Genomic DNA, 5,880 nt, shown 5'->3' with positions numbered 1-5,880 from the left:
TTAAGCAGAGGTAGAGAAAACAAAGTGGTAGAATGTGATATTTTTTCTGCATCAGTATTTGTCAGGACACACAGAGATGTGAGTCTGTTCCACCTTGTCTGAAGGTCAGAGAGTTTGAGCTTATTTTTGCTCTTTCAAAGTTGTTGACAACAAGTGTGGCTACAAAATAACATATCCTGACTTAGGGTGTGGCTACTTGGTGTTTTGGACACTAAGATGGCCCATAGAGGTGGATCCTCTCCACCCTGAAACAAAGGTCTAAGAATTCAAGCACACTCCTATGCTCCTTCATTTGAATTAGGAGGTTTGACATAGGGAATGGTTGCCTACAGAATATTTTGTCTAGGGTGTGTTCCCTGCATATTCCTGCCTAGACATCAAATACTTTACTCAGGAAATAATGACTTGATGTCTCAAGTATTGAAGCAAGTAACTCTTCTGGTTGTCCTTAGTGTCATGCTAACATAGTCTTTGCCTCCCATTTTGTAGTGGAGTATTTAAAAGCATATGGAAAATAAATGTGAGTGGATTCAGTATTCAGTATTCACTGAGTTGCCCTCTTGTTACTATCCTGTGTCTCTGTGTTTTTTTCTTAACTCTGTTCCTCCTACTTAACATCTCTAACCCTCACAACCCTACCCTGGGATGTACGAACATACCCTGACTAGGATTGCAGTAGAAGTCACCTCAAAAGGTGACTTATGACAACTATTACTTGAGGCACCCAAATTTAACTGCTCACTTTTGAGCAAGGTGCTAGATTTCAAGTGATGGTTTAAGAGATCTCGAGGCCTACTTTAAAAGGATCACACAGCAAAAATCCAAACTCACAATGTTCAGCATTTGCTTGTTTGAGTAGACTTTTCTTTTAGAAAAATATTGCTAGGATGTAACTGTCCCACTCATGGCTGAACCCCCAGAGGTCACTCTCAGTTCCTGGCTCTCTGAACAGTTGGAAGTCTTCATTAACTGCCATGCAGTGAGAAAACCGCTTCTCTGATGAGGGGTGAGGCTGCACTATTCGTTGGGTGTAAAGACACCCATATCTAGAAAACAGTTTGATATTATTTATTTTCAACAATGTAATACTAGTATATTTTACCTTATGGACTATGACCTTTCCAGTCAAGGGTTCTTGTCCAGGTTTAAAGTACCATCCATGATCACTCCTCTCAAAGTCTCAAGAAACATGATGGAAGAGAAGAGGGAAGATTGGAAGGGCCAGGGGCCAGGGAACAGAAAGAGATACTGTGAAATAATCTATTCTAGAAATGTTAGGACCTTTGCATTCATAATTTCATAGCAGCTGTGATTACCTACACAAGACTGGCACAATAACAAGTCTATCAACAGTCCAACATGGATAGGGCAGGACCTCATGAGGTCCCATCCCTAGCTGTGAACCTACTGGCAACTTGATAAATACTAGGGGAACAAGAATCTATTTTCTTTAAAAACGTGCCCTGTGGTAGATAGCCCAAGCTCTAGTGGACAGTCCTATACTAATAAACACAAAACAGCACTAATCAGGCTCTGTGCATTATTAAGAAAATAGACATGAAGTTGTGGAGAAGAGTAGGGGAAGTAGCAGAGAGCAGAAGGTAGTTATAGTTCAAATACATCCTACGCAGATATGCATTTTCTAAAAACAAACAAATTTACAAAATGAAGACTCAATAATTCATAAATTATTACAGGTTCATTTAAAATATTTTATACTTAGTCTTTCAGTGTATAAAAGCAGCAGCGTTTCTACTGTGTACTCTGTGTATCTCTAGTACAGACCTGTATTTAACTACTCAGCACAGGCATGCAGGGGTTAGTAAATGCAACAAAATCTGATCCTTTGTCTTTTTCATAAGCAAGTCATTGTTAGTATTCGATGTTACCCAGTTGTTTGTGTATTGTCTACAGCTGGTGTCATGCAACAACAGCAGAGATGAGTGGGCAAAGGGAGAACTGGGTGACACACAAACGGTAAAACTTTCTGGCTTCAGAAAGCTTCTTGTGATCTCTACATAATTTCTCTATCAAAATGTTTAAAATATGATGTGGTATTTCCCTCTGTATGCTGTGATTACCATTAATGAATAAAGAAGCTGCTTTGGAACTATAGCAGGGCAGAAGTTAGGTAGGTGGGGGGAACTAAACTGAATGCTGGAAGAAAGAAGGAGGAGTCAGGAGAGAAGAGAAGGCATGTAGCCCTGCTAGAGACAGATGCCGGAACTTCTAGCTGGTAAGCCATAGCCTCATGGCAATAAACAAATTAATAGCAATGGGTTAAATTAGCATGTAAGAGTTATCAAATAAAAAGCTAGAACTAATGGCCAAGCAGTGATTTAATTAACACAGTTTCCGTGTGATTATTTTGGGTCTGGACATCTGGGACAAACAAATGTCCCTCCTTTCTACAAATTGGCACCAATGCAGTTGACTAAAATCTACTTAAAACCTGAGAGGGCTTGGAAAGGAATTCTAGACACAAAAATACAGAGCTTAACACATCTTCTTGCTGTTTGCTGGTGGTGTGCTGCAGCTCCTTTAGGGGAAGTTTTCCTGATTCAGCCAAAGCAGAAAAAAAGGTAGTTTTGAAATGCTGACTTTCTGAGCCATGCTGCCAGCATGAACTTTTATGAGGTCTAGCTATCAAGCATTTAAATTGGTTTTGAGTGTAGAGTGCTACAACTACTTAATGGCTCAACATAGACCTGCTGCATACATGGAACTGGGGAAATGTGCAGGGCTTGCGGAGGTGGTGAATGGACCTCTTCCACCATGTTGGACTGAGTGGAGCAAGCAGGCAAGGGCATGTTTCCTCCAGTAATGATGCACCTTAAGTTCATAATAAGGGCTTAGCATTTTAACAAGCACTCCTGTATAGTAAAGAATTACAGATGAACAATAAAACAGATTCAGACATAAAAGACCTCTAAATGAGACCCAGTGTTTAAAAAAAAATGTACATAGGCTTGGCATAGAGAAGAAAAAGACTAAAGAGACAGTAAATGTAATATAAAAGAATACAGACAGTCATGGATTAAAGGAGAAAAGATAAAATAAATATTAAACTTGTAGAAAAAGTAAAATAAGCCACATAAAGATGGAATGTATACAGAGAGTCTAGATTATGTATATTATTGTGTTTTCTTTGCATTTTTTGACTGCAGAGAGACATTTGATTCTGGGTATTGCTAAGCTAAATCAACATATATACTTTAAAGGTATCTTGTTTTCAAAATATGGAACTAAGGATATGTTGCTTTGGAAAAGTGGTTCTTATTTTGTTTCCACATAGAATGAGAACCTATGGAATTCTTCCAGACTAATGTGGTTTGATGGACCAAGACTTCCTGAAAGATTGCCTTGAACACCCCTCAAAAAATTATTTTGCCCTATAAACAGCAGGAAGCAGTTTGGACAGAACTATGCCCATATTCCCAAATATTGTCTATAAATGTTTATTTATATTTAAAGGGGGATATGCTATAGAGATTTGTATTGGTATGGATCTTAGTTTATTGATACAAATTTAAGATCAATTATGTTATATGTATATTTCTGCTCTTAAAGTATTGTGTTTGTGCAGCTCATTCAAAATGTAATGTGTAATTAAGAAATATAGCTTATAGATAATCATCTATAATAGTCAAGCTTGTAGCCATGTTAGTTAGATTTTCTAGATATATAGAGATTTATTTCTGTTAGAAACCTGGATCTAGTCCATAAGGCACAGTTGTTTTCTTTTCTTTTGTTTTCTGGTGACTCTCTTTGGAAAGGAGAAGAAGGACTGATCATAAAGGAAGGAGTTTAGAACATCTGAATGAGTATGAAGTTATGGAATTGCATTATATCTCCACCATTAACATGGACCTACAAAATGACTAAATTAACATAGATGAAGCATAGATCACAAGTCTGAACATTATTAGTCCCCAGGGAGCTCCAGAGTTTGAATACAATTAGTCCTTGAGAGCTGAATGACTTAGCTTCTCTTGTCGTGACTTATTGAGATGATGTAATACAATAAGAAAGAGGAGGTGGGTTATTTTCACTTTTCTTTGGAAACTCCTCCTCAGGTATCAAAGGATCGCAGAGACAGATGTGATTTGCATTTGTTATAGTGTCATGTGCTTTACTATACATCATAGAGAACTTTCAGGAAAAGAATTCAACTAAGGTGGCATATTCTATCCCTGCTATGTGTCTGGGCTTCTTTTGTAAATTTAAAAAATTCTGCAAACCAAAATAAAAGATGATGTTTTGGGGAATCCGGTAGTCAATTATGCTTTTGTTTCTAATCTTGTTTTGAAAGCTTCATTACCAAAACATTTTATTTACAAAGTGTGTTGCACATTAAGCTTAACATGCTTTCTAGAAATCTACAATGATAAATTCTCAAAACTATGTAAAAAGAATTAAGGAGAAATATATGTACACATCTCCAACAACCCAGATCTCATAAGCTTCTTATGAACTGTAACTCCATGGTTGAGCAATTGGGTCATGTCTCTTTAAATTCTCTTGTTTATCATTTAAGTGGACTATCATTTTGATTGTATCTCTTTCCTTTAGTCGTGAAGATGTAAAAGAACAAAGTCAAGACATAATATTTTGGTACAGCATGTGCTAGTTTGCTCAGGGGGATTTCCACCCGTGTGTTTAACCCCTTTTGGGTGGGGCTGGAGATGCCGAAAGGACATCAGACAGAAATCTAATAGCGTGTGGGGAGCTTAAAGAAAAGTGAGAAACATCACTAATCTTTCTAGAGATTATGGGTGAGCAATGATAATTCTGTTTTCTTTATGTGGATCCTTTGAAGCTGAGAAAAGGTGAAGAACTTCCCTTTTTTGTAACCCGTCCTCCGTGTCCTCCACATGACAGGCATTTATTGAATTGCTTTGTCTGTACTGTTAGCAAGAAAAACACAGACAGAAAGAAGGCTGAGGGAAACCTCTCTGGATATTGGAAAACTCAGGACCCAGGTGGTTCTTGGGTGTAGCAGTTTGCTCAGATCATCAAGCTCCCTTTCTTACTCCTCGTTTATATGTCATTGGTCTCATGAGTTCTTACAATGTGGTGAATCACTGAAAAGGGAAGCTATTTTATCATATTTCCTATACAAGTCAAGTTTTAGCAACTCAGAATTTCTAGTATCACTTTTTCAAGTATCTGGAATCTTCTCTGCTTTTGTAAGATGGTTCAGGGTGTCTACAAAACAGGCAAAGTATACAGGAAAGGTTCTTATTTTTATGTCATAAATCCTGACTTCATATATAAGCAAAAGCACTGAGGTTTCAGAGACTTGAACTGTCACTGAGATTCCAGATGTCAACATGCTGGAGCTGGATGAAGGGCTGTGTGAATTCTTCAAGTAAATACTACTGGTTCTCTGATTCAGAGTCTACCCAGGGAGACCCACATTGCTCATTTCTTCCACTTAGGAGAGGCAAAAAAAATCTGCTGCAAACAGCTCAGGCTGAGCATCTTTTAAAAATGAAGTATCACTCTTTTTAGGCAATATGTAAAAGACTGGGTTTTGTGATAACATTTTTGTGTGTATTATTTTATGTTGGTGGTACTCATCCTAATTACTTTATTTATATTCTTATTATCATGTTCTCTCCTTTCCCACAGTAGTTCCCCTTCTTCATCTCATTCATTCATATGTATATATGTATATGAGATACATATTCTACATGAGACATTGCTTTTCATTTTGTTTTTGTTTGTTTATTTGTGTTTATATCCCAACCAAAGTTTCCCTCCTTCCTTTCCTTCCACCCCCACATTCACTCCTCCTCCTCTGTTTCTCTTCAGATACAGGCAGGTGTCCCATGGCTATCAGCCAGCCATGGTATACAAAGCTGCAGTTGACTAGGC

The sequence above is a fragment of the Chionomys nivalis genome, chromosome 15, assembly GCF_950005125.1.
Source record: "Chionomys nivalis chromosome 15, mChiNiv1.1, whole genome shotgun sequence".
Lineage (NCBI taxonomy): Eukaryota > Metazoa > Chordata > Mammalia > Rodentia > Cricetidae > Chionomys > Chionomys nivalis.
Note: the sequence above shows the minus strand (reverse complement) of the source record.